Raw genomic sequence first — 17,992 nt, 5'->3', positions numbered from 1 at the left:
ATGCCAGAGGGACACCAGAGCCAACTGAAAGAACTCTCATGGCCAACACTGGAACAATCTGAGCAAGAAAATAAATAAAGCATTGGATTATAACCCAAAGTATAAAATAAACACCCATGAGTCCATAAATAAATGATTGAATAAATAAATAAATGGGGAGAAAGACAAATCTCCCCTCAGGAGAATTCCAAATAACTCATGTAACTACTCAGCCATCAAGGAGATGGAACATAATTTCCCACTCCTTAAATGCAGTCACATCGTCACATAGTGACTCCCCCTGAAGAAGAAAGTATGGAAAGGGGGGAAAAGAATGTACAGTGAGGAAATCTGGCAAACACTACCTCAGTTAGATGATGAAGGCTCATGACGGTGACAAGTCATGTTGGTATCATGCACCCTTGATATGATGTGATGAGAATGGCCCTTTACCTCTGTGGACTTCCTTTAAAAACCCATAAATTCAGTTTGGCCATGAGAAAAATATCAGACAAATCCCAACTAAGTGATATTCTACATGCTGGTCAATCCTCCCCAAGTAGTTGACCAGTCCTCTCCAAACTGGTTATCAAAAACAAGGAAAGTCTGAGAACCTATCACAGCCAGAGGAGCCTAAGGAGACATAATGGCTAAATGCGATGTGCTGTCCTGAATGGGATCCTGGAACAGAAAAAGGACATTGGTAAAAACTAAGGAGATCCGAATAAAGTATGAATTTTAGTTAGTGATGATATGTCAATATTGGTTCATCAGTTGTGATAAGTGTGCCATACTAAGATGTAATAATAGGAGACACTGGGTGCAGGCTATATGGGAACTCTCTGTACTATCTTTGCAACTTTTCTGTAAATTGAAAAGTCTTCATTATGGGCTGAATGTCCCCCCCCCCCTCCAAATTCAGGTGTTGAAGTCCCAACCCCCAGTACCTCAGAATATAACCATATTTGGAGATAAGGCCTTTAAAGAGGTGATTAAGTTAAAATGAGGCTTTTAGGATGGGACCCTAATCTAATACGACTGGTGTCCTTATAAGAAAAGGAAGAGACACCAGGAGTATACTTGCACAAAGGGACGACTATGTGAAAAGACAACAAGAGGGTGGCCATTTGCAAGACAAGAAGAGAAGCTTCAGAAGAACTTAGCTCTGCCAGCACCTTGATCTTGGACTTCCGGCCTCCAGAACTGTGAGAAAATAAATTTCTGTTGTTTAAATCACCCAGTCTGTGATGTTTTGTTACAGCAGCCCTAGCAAACTAATATACTAGTCTAAAATAAGAGATTATGTTTTAAGAAAGCACTGGCATTCTTTCTGTTTCCAACCCGGGGCCTTTGCCTCCGTTTCTTCTCATCATTCAGATCTCAGCTCAAGATCACCCAGAGGGGCCTTCTCTGACCACACAAGATTCTCTCTTAATCGCATTACCCTATTTTACTTTCCTTCCTGGGGCTTACCACCAACGGTTCTTTTGCTCATTTGTTTATTCATTTGTTGCCTGTCTTCCTGCGGTGGAATATGAGTTACTTGAGAGGAGGAACCTTGGCTGTCTTGTTCCTTGCTGAATTGCTAGCATCGAACACCAGGACCAGTGCTGGCTACATAGTAAACACTCAGTAAATATTTGTTGAATGGATAACGAGCCCTTCTGGAGTCTGGGGACTCTTGATTTGGACTATTTGTTGGCTTCTGTTGTTCGACTAAAAGCACCTCTCTAAGTCTTTGTGAGTTACTGGAATCTAGAAGGTGGGCAGACTGTATAGCATGTGGCCCAAGATGTTTGATTTTTGATATGTTCTCCTGTCTAAGGAGAATGAAGCAGCTTAGATCTAAACCAGTAATGGAGGCTGCGGATACTGTATTGGCCAGAGGCCCTCACCAAGCCTCAGAGGCTGGGACAAAATCAAGTCAAAATAAGACTATGGTAACAGCCAAATTTTGTATGCAGACAGCGAGAGAGGGAGTCTCTCAGGGAGCAGGATGAAGTGTGGCGTCTGAGTCTAAGGGTGGATATAGTCTTCGATATCTGTGGGTATAGGAATTGAAAGGCCAAAAAGGCCCTTTAAGATGAGGTGAGGGATCCTAGAGCCGGGCTCCTGCCCTAGGATAAAGAGGCTGGTAGGAACTAGGGCCTCCAGACAGTTGGTTGGGCATCAAGGCTCGTCTCAGGCTCTGCAGGAAACTGAATGGATGGGGAACCATATGCCGGGAGCTCTGTGGCAGCCCAGCCAAGCAGCTAGTAGGATAGTCCAGGAAGACTACAGCTCAGTGCTCAGTCAGGCCCTGAGACTCTGTCCATACCCACCTAGACCTTGTGTGGGGCAGGTAGGATATTCACAGACCCCCCTTACTAATGGTGTTTGCTCCAGGAAACCACTAATCCAGCTGTTAGTGGCCGGGCCTGGATAGAGCTCATCATATGGAGAACATATCATATGGTATCATATGGAGAACAGCATTGTGGGCAGTGTGGGTGGGCCTCTGCGGCTGGGGCACACAGGCAGGTGGGATGGTGGTCTACACAGAGGGGAGGATGGATGAGCTCTGGCTCTAGGCACAATATGTGGAAGACATGTTTAAGTGAACATGATGAAGGGGATTTAAGGATGGAGCTATGAGCCAGGCAAGTCTAGACTTGTTTATATCAGCTTGAAGAAAAAGACAACTTAGACTAAAATGTTTTAAAATTTTATTTCCCAGCTTTGTGGTCTTAAACCTAACACAGGGCCAGACACTTGCAAGATACTTAGTAAACAGTAGCTGGTATTATGATTTACTCATACCACACAGGAAGGTTTGTTGCTTTTGTTCCTGTCAGTTTCTCTAAAAGTAACTAGCCCTTTGAAAGTGAAAGGGGAATGTGTACTTGTTTCAGTGCCATCTGGAAATGGAGAAGTGACGGATCTGCTTCCTACTCTACAGTCGGTTCTGCGAGGAGAGGCCAGGTGGTGGCAGCTGGATAGGGGCAGACTGACAGGCAAGGTCTCTGGGAGGGATGTGATCCATGGGAGGGCCAAAGGAGTGACCAAGACCAGATTGGAATGGAGAGCCAGAAAGAGACCCAGGTTCTCTGACAACGAACCAGGGCCTAGGTTGGAGACCCTGGAGAGAAAGAATGTCACATATGCTCAGTGCAGTTGTGTGTTTTCTTCTTTCTTATGATGTGGTTGGTGCTGGAAAGTCATAGGAAGCATCTGGAGGATGTGGTGAGAGTGCAACTGCCCCTTATCCAGAAAGAGAAAGAATAGAGAAGCCATGCTATGCCACTTGCTTTTAAAGCATTTCAAGATCTTCATTTTTTTGTAAGACTTTCCCTTCAGAGAGAAGTGGCTCTTGAGACACACTTGCCACCTGTTGAGGTGTTCACTCCTCCCTTTGATAGGCCCTCTTGAGAGGTCCTGGCTAATGCTGGTTGGGCCTTGGGAGAGGTCTGCAGCCAGAGAATCCTCCTCTGTTTGGGTGGCTCACCACCCCCAAGGATAGAAAGCCCAGTGTGCCATGCATTTCCCTGTTTGCTTATTGCCTTTGAAGCTGAAATCAAGAGGTAGATTTTGGTGCAAGGATTTCTTTGTGACCTTCTTGGGCTCCATTTTTCACATCTGCTTCTGATTCAAGTAGAAGGAGCACAGACCTGAGGGATAGGATGAGTTCTAGTCCCAGCTGTAAAACTAACCAGCTGTGGGCCTGAAAGCAAGTCTCCTGATCTCGCTCTGCATCCTTCTCCACCCCATCCCCCACCCCATTGGGAAGATGACACGGTGAGTCGTGATAACCTCTAAGGTCCCTTTCAGCTTTCGGGTTCCCTGATTCTATGATTATGAATTTCCTTGAATTTCTGTGCAGGAACAGAAGAGAGCATAGAACATCCTTTTAATGCTTATCTGCAGATTTAATCTAAATATTCCTAAACATTACCAATTGGGACAGAATGTTTCAAAGCAGAGTCTGACTGCATTTTTAAACAATGCAAATTGCAGGTTTCGACTTTTCTACTTAGTGTTGTGTGAAGGACACACCTAGACTAAAAACGTTATTAGTTCTTCATAATTTGTTGATCTTTGTCAGAGATGATTTAGGGCAAGTTTTCTCACCCTCAGTGCTATTGACATTTTGGGTTAGATAACTCTTTGCTATGGGGGTGTCCTGTGTATTTGAAGGATGTTTAGCAGCATCCCTGGACTTTATCTCCTACATGTGAGTAGCACCCCTCCACCCACAGATGTGAGAACGAAAATGTCTCTAGACATTGCCAAATGTACCCTGGGGGGCAAAATCCCCTCCAGTTGCGGTCCACTGATTTAGGGTATGTATTTGAAAGGCAGAATAATAAATATAGACGCAAACTTAGTTACTCAAATGCCTCTGGGAGAAAAATGCTGAATTTTAAAGAGGTAATAGTAAAATTTGAGTTAGCCAAAGTGTTGGACCCCCTTTAAACTCATTTCCTACATACATACCATCCGTGTATACCTCATCAGTGCACTTGAGCTATCACTAAAGAGTCAAGAAAGAGGACCACCCACCTCTTTTTCTCCTGAAGATATCACATGATTCTAAATAATATTGGATGGCTGAATGTTAATTACCATGTTTTAATAATTTCTTAAGAAATACCTGAATAAGATATTAGCCTCACATAGGCAGTATTTTCTTGCTGTGACTCTAGTCAAGTCTTAATGTCTGCATAGACCGGTAAAGACTATGTCATAAACCTTCTTTCTTTTCCCATTTCCAATATGTTTGATTACACCAAAGCCGATGTGAGTTAGAAAGATTTGTTGTCATCTGCATTGATTACTATTTTGGAGGAGAAGAAAACATAATGAAGAGAAAAAAGAAAGAAAGGAAAAAACCCCAGAAGAACAAGATCTGTCTTTCCTGTATTCATTTTGTGTTCCTGAGAGCTGATAGAGAATAAATTGTGATATGTGTGTGAGGTTTTGCCCTGCCATTCAGGCTGAAGTTGCCTTAAAAGGAAAATATGGCATGCTGTACGTTTTCCACTTCCTTCTTTTTTAGTTTCCTTTCAGCTCTTCTCAGAAATCTAAGCAGGAAGAAAATTGCAATCAATTATGTTTAGAAACAACTGAAGTTAAATCTGACTGATATTTGTTTATAAAGCCGTGTATTATTTTATTTTCAGGGCATTTCCAGTTTCTCTTTTGCCTTTGAACATTCTCCTAACTCCTGTGAATATCTTTCGTTTAATCCAGACCTGGGTATTGAATTGATTAACAGTCCCTGTTGGTTGGTAGTTCTGGATGTGGACTCTCGAAGTCAGCCCTTTCTTTCTTCCCATGGTCTTCCTTTAGTTCAGGCCTTCATAACGTCACACTCCCATTATTGTAATAACCTCTAGGCTCTCCCACTTGCAGTTCAACCTGTGAGGTTAATTGGCCTCACACCTTTTTCTTACATTCATACATTCATTCACGTGGGCCCTGTTTTGTGCCAGACATTGTTCTAGGCTCTGGGAGGAAAGCAATGAATAAAGCAGACAGAAATCCCTGCCCTCATGGAGTTTACGTTCCACTCAGCACTTGGGGGAGAGGTCGCAAATGGAGACAGACATTTTTACAAAATAAATAAATAATATAATATGGTAGAATATGGTGGATGTTATGGAAAAAATAAAGCAGGGAGGGGAGATAGTGAGGGGGGTGTGTATGTGTGAAGGTGAGTCTGTGTGTGTCTGTGTGTATGGAAAGAGCGAGCTGCAGTTTTAAAGAGATGATAGAGAAGGCTTCACTGAGAAAGTAACTTTCACATGAAGACATAGCCAAACACGTAGGTACTGGGAGGAAGAGCAGTCCAGGGAGAGTAACAGCATGTGCAAAAGCTGGAAGCATGTCTGGTGTTTGAGGAAAGGTCTGAGAAGGCTGGTGTAGGAGAGAAGTAGGAAGTAAGTTGAGAGGGTTAATGGGATGGGGGAGCAGATGATGCAGGGCCTCCGAACCATTTCAAGGACTCTGGCCTTTATCTGAGAGAGATGGATGCTGCTGGATGGTTCTGAGAAGAACAGTGTGTGATCTGACTTACGGGTTAATGGGATCATGTCATCAAGTCACGTGTCACTTCCTCTACTGAAACCCACCACTTGACAACATAGAATCCTGTTATCCAGAGTCAAATACAAACTCCTCCTCCTCCCTCCCCTACTCAAGAACTCTTCCACTCCCCCTACAAAAGCCCTCTGTACTCTCAGTAAAGAATGACCCCTACCCTCTTCAAATTCTACCCACTTTCAAGTCCAAGTTGAAGGTTCTGCTTTTCCAGAAAACCTTTTCCACCCCCAAATTGATCTCTTTCTGCTCTGGCCTCCTATTGTATTGATTATTTATAGGATGCATTTGGACTTGATCATATACTGTCTTGCACTGTTCGCTAATCAGGTCTCATAGGTATCATACCAAAAGGTCTATAGGATTTGAGACCTGGAAGAATTTGAGACCCAGGAAGCATCTCTACTGACTCCTTCATTTTACAGATGAGGAAACTGAAGCCCAGCAAAGTTTAGGACATTGCTCAAGTTCGCTCAGCTAGTTGTTTAATGTATAAATAGCCTTTCATAATGACATTATAAGTTCATTAATTGACGATACCATGCCTTATACTTCCCCGAAGTCCCCTATAATAGTAGTTAACCTAGTACTTATGTAACAGATTCTTATTAAATGCAACTAAATGGAAAAGTAAATTGATTTTTTTGGTTTTTTTTTAAAGGAATATTGTAGGCCCTTAATTCATCCACCACATCTTGAATTCACAGATGTTCTAGATGCAGAAAGCCATGTAAAATACTTGCATGTGATTTGGCTTTGGATTTTAGGGATTTTCTTGTGAGTGTGGTTAGGAGAATGAAAAATTTTGCCTATCCTAGAGGTTTTTGTTCTGATGAAGTGGTAAAAGATAATTCTATCGTCTATACATGATACAGCTATTTTCATTACTTCAATAAGATTTATAGAGGCCATTTGGATTGAAAACAAAATGAGTTTTACCATTCTTTGTCCACAAGGGAAAGACAGTCATGGCTAAGTCCTATTCTCTGAGCTGTTTCTTTGGAGAACTAGTGGTTTTGATCACAGAAGTAAACTTGCAATGTTCACAGATGCTGATGGCCTATTAGGACTATTTCAGGAGACCCAATTCCTCCTTTGACCCAGAGATGTCCTTGTGAAGCATAGGATTTACTTGAAAACACAGCTCCCTGAGGGGACGATGCTAAGTCCCTGTTCCAGTAATAAGTGCACAATGAAACAAAGTGGTTTCCAAGAGTCTGTGGTCCAGAACATAGACTTCTTACACTGAACCTTTAAAATGCAGACTCATCCAAACAAATCAATGATGATTTTTCAGTGTTTTAATCTTTACCAGTAAATTTAGCACCATTTTGAGTTTGGCCTATGTATGACCAAAACAACTGGCTAAAGTATAGAAAGTGAATTCGGTCTGCCATTCCCATTCACACAGCACAGCCAAATAAAGCTCCTGAGGTTTGAAATAACTTGTGGAGAAATCCTGCTGGCCTTGGAGAACTCTTTTAAAGTCCAGTATTAGTGGACTTTTAAATTTTAGCAGATTTTTGACTATTACTTTTATTTGATGGCAACTATTTTAGTGGATTTCACTTTTGTAGCAATTGAAAAAGCATAGGGAGCGAAGTCCAGTGGCTAAGGTGATTGGTGATCCCATGGAGTGATAGGACCTTGAGTGAAAAACAAGATGTGATTATAAAATCATGGCATGTGTTTTCTGATGAGGCTTGTAAACAGGTTCTGATGGCCATTTCAAAGATGAGCTCCAACAACATTTTGAGCAATGGATTGCATATATTTTTGTAATAAACCCTAGTTGTGTCTCACAATGTGGCTACTGCTGTGAAGGATAACACTTATTTGGTTTCTTAATAGACCCCTGGTATTTGCAGATTTAGCATTTTGTGTATTTAAAAGAACCCAAAAGATCTGAAATAGGAAGAAATTTTTAGTTTTGCCAAGGCATAAGTTTGAATCTTGATTTTACAAGCTGTATGGGTTACAGGAGTAAGTGGGCTGACTAGTGAGTGAGCTGAGCCCACTGCAAATCATTCCAGTTGCAAAGGACCATCATAAAGGTCTCTTCCAAGTCTGAATAAGGTAATTTTCATAGAGTGATAGAAACATGGTGTCTTCGTGAGAAATGGCTCCTGAAAGAAAGTCAAGTGCTGGTATTGGAGATGGAAGTGAAGAGGGCTAAGAAATTAATTTTTCTTAACCAGAAAAATGGAAGTGTTGAGCAGATTAAAGGGTAGTTAGTTCATGACCATAAATGAATTTTCTATATGGAAATAAAAATATTTAAAATAGTTTTGGAGAATAATCCAGCTATACAAAAATAACTCCTTAAGAGAGAAATAAGTCATGAGAGGTTGAAGAGATCCCTTACATTTTCAGTCATAACTTACATTACAGTGAAGCACAAGGCAAATTATATGCTATAGTATTTCTGGATTTGGGGATTCAGGAAGACGGAAGGTTTAGTCTGTAAGTTCTGTTGTGTTAGTTGAGATACCAGCATCATTATGTGTAGTTATACCTAGTGTGTGTCCAAGAATATGAGGGGAGTTGACATTTGAAGTAGAGTCTGTTGAGCTAGAGATGGAGAGTTCTTCAGATGCTTTCGGTAGTTCAGTTTACAATCACTGGAATGGTAGTTGATTGCGAGAGGCCCAGTAGACTGGTGGAGAGTCACAGCTGCAGTGCCACATAAGTAGCTCAGAGGGCACGAAGGGAAGTGTTCATAACTAGAGGAGATCATTCAAAAGGGGTGGGGGCTGGTGACTGTACTTTTTGAGAACTTGAGAGGAGAACTGAGATATGAAGAGACTGCAAAACTAACCCCAATGTCCTTAAAACATAGATAGGTATTCTAAGCCTTCTGAGTGTAATACGATAGTTTCTAATTATCAGTAACAAACCTGAAATGTAGACTCTTATTTTCCCATCTGTGGTCATGGGAAATTCTATGTCCTTATCTGGAAACTGGAAATAATACAGTAGAATAATTTAGATAGTTGACTGCCTACTGTGTGCCAGGTACTCTTCTAGGCCTCTGGAAACACAATGAAAAGTCATAGGCCCTGTAAGGCACTTCTCATAGTGAGAAGACAGACATGAACATGCCTCATGAGAATTCCGTGGAAGTTGCTGTAATGAAGATGTGTATGAAGCACCATTAGAACCTTGGAGAATGAGCCCTTAAGTCTGCCTCAAGATACTTAGGCTCATCTATTCTGTAACTGACCTTGTTCCCTCGTTTGGAGAAAAGAAAATGATACTAAGGCCTTGAGAAATTAAATTATTTTCCTCATCATCTGTCATCTAAACTACTTGGGGATCCTCCTGACCTCCCTTCTGCTTACTAAACTTCTGATTCTTTGGTCCATTCATAAACCAGTGCTCCATTTTCCCCTTAAATCCCTGAGTGGATCTTTATTGCCCGCACAGCACGTCCAGTCTCCCTACCATGATTTTCAGATGTGCCACCATCCACTTTCTTCCCATCACATTCCTCCACCAACTGTGCTTCAGTACCCCTACCTACTCTCCTGTTTGCACACCACCAGCATTTCCTACTTCCGACTTTTGCTCATGCTCTTCTTCCTTGCTCAGCTTCTTTCCACGTATCAGAACTCAAGTAATTCATTCAAATGCTACCTTGGCCATGAAGCCTGCTCTGATTCTCCCAGTTCGATTTAATTACTAATCCCTTGCATTTGCCCAACACCCATTTGCAGACAACTTCCAAGTCAATAGTTGCATTCTGCTTTGATCATGGCTAGTGTTTGTGGTTCGAGCTCTTTTGTGAAATTATAAGCTCCTGGAAGGGGCTCATAACCCTCGTAAGCTACTGACCTCATAGCCTGTGGTCAATAAATAAATCCTCATCTAACGCTGTTGAATATTGCCCAAGATCAGATGTTAGCTGCAGATCCAGGTCTAAAAACCTGGTTCTTCTTATCTATATCAAGATTTTAGGAACTCCAAGATGTTACCTAGCATGTATTCACTGCATTAGTTGCTTCACCTCTCAAAAGCTTCTTTGTACGTCTGTGGTGCAGAATTGCCAGTGTTGTCATGGCTTCCAACATTTATGGTGGCAGCCAGATTGAGGAGGTAGTCAGGATGAATGTGTTTATGTCGAGCACGATTTCCCCATCTACAATAGGCCCTATGAATATTTGAAGGGAAGTCTGGAAGCTGTTTCCTATGAGGGAAGTTAAGTTGAAACGTAAGAAGTAAAAATTAAGTAATATTAACATAAAATCTGTATTGTGAATTCTTTTACATAAATATGTTACCATTGTAGGGAGAAGTGGTGTCAGGGAGCTTTTCAAATGTCTACATTTTAATACCCAAATGAAGAATTTGTTGTAAATTATGAAATGTGGAAATTCTTCATGCTTATAAAGGTCCTTGACAAAAGAATGTGCTAAAAGGAGATTCAATGTGTGTGTGTGTTCATTTTTCCATGTGTAATTTTCTGATGAAAAAATGTTGGGAAGCAGAAGGGAGAAGGGGTGAAGTGAGGAGTGACTGGCTCAGTTTTTGGTATTTGAAACCAGTCTATCTCTCATCTGTCGATCTGTCTCAACTGCATCGCGAGGAGCGTGTACAAATCTCTGGTCAACCCAGCATTATGTGATGGGGTGAGGGCTCTGGAAAGAGCAGGAGGGCTGCAGATCATCCTTCCCTTACAGTCTGCAAGCCCCTTCCTCTGCAGGTCAGGGCCCATCATTATCATGATCTGTTCTTCGGACTCAGGGAGCATTCACCTAAGATCTCCCATTTACTGGCTGGCTGGCCCCGCTCCATCCAGTCCCTCCTCAGCCTGGCTCGGGCCACCTAGCACCTTTTACCTGTTCCTCTTGCTCGTGTTTGCTGTCTGGTCTGTTTACAATCACTTGTCTGTACGCCTCCAGGCAGATTTGGGGCAGCATGCTGGTCAGCTTGCTTCCCTGGAATGGGAAAATGCTGGTAGGAAGGAAGGACCCATAGCCTCCCCTGTTCTCCACTATTCGACAGAGAGGATGTGCTCTCTGTACTCCCCACAACCACTACAGTGTTTGCAAACAAAGGCATTTAAGCAGTCATCTTTGCTTGAAAAAGTCCCTCCTGAGAGGGAGTAGGTAAGCGCTGGCCCCTGCAGTGGCACTGCAAGATGCAATCCCCTCTGCCTGTCAAGGTGGCAGATACTTGACCTCACGTGCCTTAGTGTCCTCACCTGTAAAATGGGGACAGTAAAACCCACCTCATAGGGAATTTGTGAGGATTAAGAAAGTTAACATAGATACAGCTCTTAGAAGAGTGTCTGGCCCATAATAAGCACTATATAAATATCAAGCTATTATTATTGTTAGAATGGTTTGCCTGCTGCTCGAGAATTCAGTTTATAATTCTTGGAATGGACTTGTCAAGGGGGATTTTTAGCGTTCTTGACTGGAGGAGAAACTAAGGCACTGAGATAAAGCAGTCAGCTAATGGAGGTCCCATGAAGGCCATAGTGTTACTTGACTTAAAATACATGTACCCATTATGGGCCTCTGTCTACCCTCTGCATATTCTAAAGGAGGCATAGACATCCTAACACGACTCCAAAATCAGATGGAGCCAGGGGTGTGTGTCTGTTGCGATGACTGTTGGGAAAGAGGGGTTGAATTTAGATGAATGTGTAGCAAGAAAACAAAAGTAAGATCTGAATACAGCACAGGGCTGGCCAAGAGGCACAGAGGCTCCTTTCCCCTTTGCCCAGGTGTTTGAAAAAATTGTCTGCAAACCTATGCCAACTGAAATCCAGTCCTGCAGACACTGTGATTTTGCAATTTGCTTGCATCTGTGTTTTGCTAAAAGCTTTCAGTTTTAGGTGCCCTCAAGAACTCTTCAGACCTGGCAGGGAGAGCCTCTCTCATTGCCTTCACTGGGAAACTGCTGGGAATGAAGAATAGATGTGTGTGTGTGGTGTGTGTGTCTTAAAAAGAAAACCAACTTAATATTTTTTTTCACGTTATTTTTAAACAGGAATGTACTCTAGGCTTCAAGGAAATAGAGTAAGATTGTATTCTAATGCCAGCTCTCTCCGCAGTCCCTTTTCCTTCTTGTGTTTCCCAAATGCTACCACAGGAAGGGCACAAATGGAGAGGCAGAAAGGTGACCTCAGGGAAAGAACCATAAATTTTGCAGAGGTGACTGCTTTCATTGAACACCTATAAGTGTCTCCTGCTTTTCATCAGCTTCTTTTCCTTGGCCTCTTACTCAGCAGTGAGGAATTCCCAAATATCTATGCAGAGTCCCTAAGAGAGTTATTTTCCATTGCTGCTGTATACTTTTGTATTTGTTTCTTCTGATAGAGAATATAAGGATTTTTTTGTGTTGCTCTTAAGTATGATTAAATTTATTCCCAATTGTTAAAAATGGTATGACTACTCATTTGTTTACCAGAATATATGTGTCTATGTCTATTTCCATGTCTGTGTTCATGTCGATATCTATATCTGTCTGTCCTTCAGATAGATCTGTAGTCTTCATGACTTTTTTTTAAGGTCTTCATGGAGCAGGGCTTGTGTACTTGATTAGCAGCAAGTCCAGATGTCTCTGTCACTATCGTTCAAGAAGATCCAGTATTGTGAATACTCTTTCTTTCATGATGACTATTTTTGTCACCGTTAAAGCTTTGTTAGCCAGGCTTCTAGCTAGTGTAAAAATCGTCTATCAAAAAAAAAAAGCTGGACTCCAATTTAGTGATAATAATGTTACCAGTTTGACTGTGTTAGAAACTGATCAGCAGCCAGAATCTCTGGTTAATGTGCAGATTAGCTGGCAGTCATCAGGCCCTGGTAAGAAGCATCCAGGGGAGTAAAAGGCTGTCCTGTGGCTAACAGATTCTTCCACCTGAGTGGTAAACCCATCCCATTAATAATCCTGTCAAACTAGAGACGAACCTAGTGAATTTAAATGCATCTTAGGAAAGGCAAAGGCAGGGACATATTCTGCCTGTTTTCCCTTTGATGAGCTGACTGCCACCATTTTTCTAACATGAAAAATCCTTGCATGTTTCTAGTTCCTAACATCTGGCAAATGGTAGGGGGTCTGCTGTGCCGTGTTCTGCATGTGTTACAACCTAATGCGTTCATCATAGATGGGATGCTCGGGGAAAAAAGAATTTTAAAAGTTCAAAAAATAGGAAGACTTTAAAACATATATTTTTGCAGCGCGAATAGGTGCACATGGTACACAATTCAAAAGATTCAAAGGTGAGGGTGATGGGAGCAAGCAGAAAGACTCGACTGGAAGCAGGGTTTTCCCTGTGGTTTGTTTGCAAGCAGTATTTTGTCATGTCAGCTGCTCTGCCCAAATCATTCGGGTTTGAGGTGGTGGGCGAAGGGCGGTGGCTTTTTGTTCACTTGGTTTTGGCTTTTGCTGATGGAAAAAGACATGAGTACAGTAGAGTCCTGATGCAAGTGTTTTTCTTCAAGTTAATTATGTTACTTGGCCAGATATTTTTCTCCAGTGTTCTCCCTGCCCCCATCCTGTGAGCGGTAGCCTTCTTTGCATTTGTGTTTTTATAAGACCCTCACTGGCCAGGCCAGCCCTGTGGCCGAGTGGTTAAGTTCACACGCTCTGCTGCGGCAGCCCAGGGTTTCCCCGGTTTGGATCCTGGGCACAGACATGGCACCGCTCATCAAGCCATGCTGAGGCGGCATCCCACATGCCACAATTAGAAGGGCCCACAACTAAAAAAAAAATATATATGACTATGTACCGGGGGGCTTTGGGGAGAAAAAGGAAAAAAAAAAAGAACCTCACTGGCAGTGAGCAGGTGTAAAAATGTGAAAAACAATTAAATAAAGAATCTCAGATACAGTAAAAGTAGAATGAAGGCATGATATATTAGAAAGAGTTGTATGCATTAAATATACAAAAAAAAAAAAAAAAGCCCCTACAAATTTTCTGTTAAAAAGGCAGATTTCTTCTTCTAGTGTCTTTTTTTTTTTTGTGAGGAAGATTGTCCTGGAGCTAACATCTGTGCCAGTCTTCCTTTATTTTGTATATGGGATACCGCCACAGCATGGCTTGATGAGCTGTGTGTAGGTCCAACCCCGGGATCTGAACCTACAAACCCTGGACCGCTGAAGGAAAGCGTGTGAACTTAACCACTCTGCCACTGGGCTGGCCCCTCTGGTGTCCATTTTAATGTGAAATAGTTTTTTGTTTAATTTGAAGCAAATCATTTCGAATATAGGAGAGGAAATAAAGATATTAAGCTGCCATTATTCTCAGAGGTAGTTGCAGGGAACAATAAAAACCACGGTGATTGCAGCCTTTTCTGCGGATCCAAAGGCCACAGAGGCTGGCTGAGCTGTGCCTTCGAGTTCACGGAAGGAAGAGCTTGGAATGAGCCAAAAACAAAAATGGAGGAGTTCAACTCTCAAGGTCATAGAGAAGAATTCTGAACTTTCAGCATGTTTGTGTCATTAAAATCCAAATGGCTTACTTATAAGATTTTGTGGTAATTATACAGATCGTGAGATTGTCGTTTTAAAAGAATACTAACAGGGAGTTATTTTTGGCTTATAAAGACACAAGGGCATGTGGACTTTTTCTCTTCAGTAACAAAGTAGAAACATTTTAAGAGACAAGCTGTCTTGGAATTATAGAATACTTTTACCCCTCCTGGATGACTACAATTTAATTATGAGAACAACAGTGTTTTCTATCTCTGGGGTCACTTGTTATTGTGTACCAGAGCAGACTCGTACAAGTGTGTGAATGTGCACATTTCCTCCTAATTCTTTGTTCACTAAAGTCAGGTTGATACTTGAAATCAGCCATAGTATTTACACCATAAAAAGTGGCAAAAGCTACATACTGGGGCTTTTTTTCCTAGAGAGCTAGTTATTAAATATTTACCAGCACCCCATTGGATATAAAGCCTAACTGAGTCGAATTAACCAAGATATGGGAGAAATTTAAAATATGTAGAAGAACTATTGTTTGGAATTCAAGCAGTGTATTCCAGGGGTAAAAATCTAGTGGAGGAGCACTAGGAATGTGGCGTTTGTGGCAGTTACCACAGTACTTTCCAGGAGTTGTAAGAAATATGTTTTTCAGTTATTCAAAGTAGCTAATGGCCTCGTCTTACCATTTTGAATGGAGTGAATTGAATCATATGTTTGTCAAGTGAATATTAGCCGTATGGCACGATGGTCCTCCATCTTGCAACAGTTCCCCTTGTGGAACATAGCTAAGATCTGTCCCTTAAAATGATAGAGTACTTCTGGGAAGGCTCTAAGAGTTAAAATATGACCGGTTCTAATAGCTAATATTTTACAGAGACAGAATTTAAGGTATGAGGATACATATAATAAAAATAGTAAACAAAGATCAAATCACTGCCGTTTTTTTTTCATTGTCCCTAATGCTTCCCCATCATGGCTGAGGTACTTTGAACAAGAATAGAGAGTTACTTCTATTATTGGGATTCTCTGAGCTAATGGATAGTCTGACTCGCAGTATAATGCCATTCTACCAATGTATTTTACATTTTTGACACAAAGGATTATTGGCCAAGGGAAATAGAAAATGTGTATCTGTTTTGTTGTCAGCTGCTTCATGCAGACTTCTCCTTGTCAGCCAGGTAGACAAGATATTATGGTTGTGCTTTCGGCCAGTTGTCATGACTTGGCCCAATTACTATTCCTTATACCCTTGCTACTCAAAGTATGGTCCGTGGACCAGCAGCCTTGGCCTCAGCTAGGAGCTTGCTACAAACACAGAATCTTGGGGGGCATTCTAGACCTACCGAACCAGAATGCATAGTTTTACAAGATCCCCAGGCAATCTGTATGAACGTTAAAGTTTGAGAAACACTGCCTTACCTGCTCACTAACTTCATCCCCAAACTACCCCTTCCATACATATTGAAAGAAATGGTGGGTTTATGACACAGAGAGAAACAAACTGGAAGTTGGATAGATGATGGAAGAATCGATTTTATTCGTGGTTATTGTCTTTCTCTTCACCTGGCTCTAGTCTCTTTTACGAACTTATTTACAGAGGTAAAAAAGAAGCACTGTGGTATCCCAAATGTAATGAGAGAATTAACCTGGAACCCTGTTTTCTGAACTATTTGACTATTTCTAAAGCTTGCTTTTACGTGGTAAGCTGCTAAAGTTGAAGTCTGACATTAAATAGCATTTCTCTTTCTCATTCCTCTCTTTTTACCTCTTTCTTGCTTTCTTAAAATTAAACTTTTTATTCTAGAACAGTTTTAGGTTTACAGAAAAGGTGCAAAATAGTACAGAGAGTTCCCATCTACTTCATGCCCATCTTTCTTGAGTTTTGACTGCAGTTGTGTTTCTGCTTTTCCCCAGATTGGCAGCGTTTCCTGGCTAAGGAAGCAAAGTTGTGGCACCTAGTGCAAATGGTATTTGATTAAGGCTAATTACAGTGCTGTCACATAAAAAGGGGAGAAAAGAAAGCTGGCTTTTTCAACCAGCAATGAAATAACCTGCTGTCTATCTACTGACTTAATAGCTTTAATTGCCAGAACATAATCAAGATCTGGTGAATTTGTTTGAACATATCAGCAGGCACCAAATATTTCTAATGAGATCAAGTTGTCTAACTAGTTGTGTTCTAACTCGAGCTGAAATCACTCTGACAAAGTGAGTTTTGTAGCCTGAAAGACCACACCTATTGAGAAAGGCCCACTGATATGATGATCTGAGTTATTAACACTGTTTGGACTAAGAAAGTTATAGGTTTAACATGACCATTGTATAGTCATCTAATATGACCGGCTGAAGCCGATCATCTCTCAGAACAGATGCATTTCAGCAGATGCCCACAGGACAACGTGTTTATATTTTTTCTTTGACACATGAAATTTGAGAAATTTTTATTGAGATTATCTAACTCAGATGAGCAATAGCTCTAATATGTCTGACGTCTTAGTTTGCGTGATGGCTTACAAGTGTATTTACACTACTTGGAGACTCATTCTACTTCCTATTTATCAAGAACTTTTTTCCAAAGAGTGACATAACAAAAGTGGGCATTTCCTTTAGCAGACTTTGTTAGTACACTTAGACCATAAGTAAGAGTCACGCGTGAAAGCACCCATTCTTCCACGTTTGATTGTCTTCTACTTTCTGACTCTTAGGAATGTAGAACCAGAAATTAAAGCACCTATGAGACAGTCTGCCTCCAGGAAGCCAGGCCAGGAAGTGAGTCTAACACATGATTTTGAAAAAGGGGGCCCCTTGTGAGACCTTGCGAGGACAATCACATCTGACTGACTCTTCCCCCCTTTCAGATACTTGGTACCTGCTTCAGGATAATCTAATGGAAGGTCGTCTCTTGGTAATTGAGTATGTATGCCCTTGAGCTTTCTCAAAACGGATCTTCAAGTGAAAATAAGCCTTTTTGTGGAATAGTAAGAAAAGTTCCTTCACTATTTAGTAATCATTGATTTCCTCAAAGGAATTCAAACTTTTTACAAACATAATAACCCATCAAAAATAGTCTGAAAAGGGGGGCCGGCCCCGTGGCCGAGTGGTTGGTTTTGTGCGCTCCACTGCAGCGGCCCAGGGCCTCACTGGTTTGAATCCCGGGCGTGGACATGGCACCGCTCATCAGGCCACACTGAGGCAGCATCCCACATGCCACAACTAGAAGGACCCACAACTAAAAATACACAACCTTGTACTGGGGGACTCTGGGAGAAAAAGGAAAAATAAAATCTTTAAAAAAAAAGTCTCAAAAGAAGGTAAATGTAGCGATATTTTCTTAACTTTTCAGAAACTGAGAGGTGAACTTGCAGAGGCAAGAAGTAGACCCAGTTTAGTGGCCCCAGTCAGTTCCCTGGAGACCACCTTGTTAGGGAGGACGGTCAGTGTTAGCTGGCAGGGCAGTGGAGAGGTGACAGTTTCTGTCTGTTACCCTGCAGCCCCAAATC

At 41.6% G+C, this 17,992-nt stretch overlaps 1 protein-coding gene across 2 annotated transcripts in view; it reads left to right on the top strand.

Annotated features, from left to right (window-relative positions):
• Nucleotides 1-17,992, top strand: part of MAML3 (mastermind like transcriptional coactivator 3) — a 393,467-nt gene that overhangs the window by 152,242 nt on the left and 223,233 nt on the right. The gene's annotated exons all lie outside the window — the stretch shown is intronic.

The sequence above is a fragment of the Equus asinus genome, chromosome 3, assembly GCF_041296235.1.
Source record: "Equus asinus isolate D_3611 breed Donkey chromosome 3, EquAss-T2T_v2, whole genome shotgun sequence".
Taxonomy (NCBI): domain Eukaryota; kingdom Metazoa; phylum Chordata; class Mammalia; order Perissodactyla; family Equidae; genus Equus; species Equus asinus.
The sequence above is the reverse complement of the archived record's forward strand: the minus strand, read 5'-3'. Positions and strand labels throughout refer to the sequence as shown.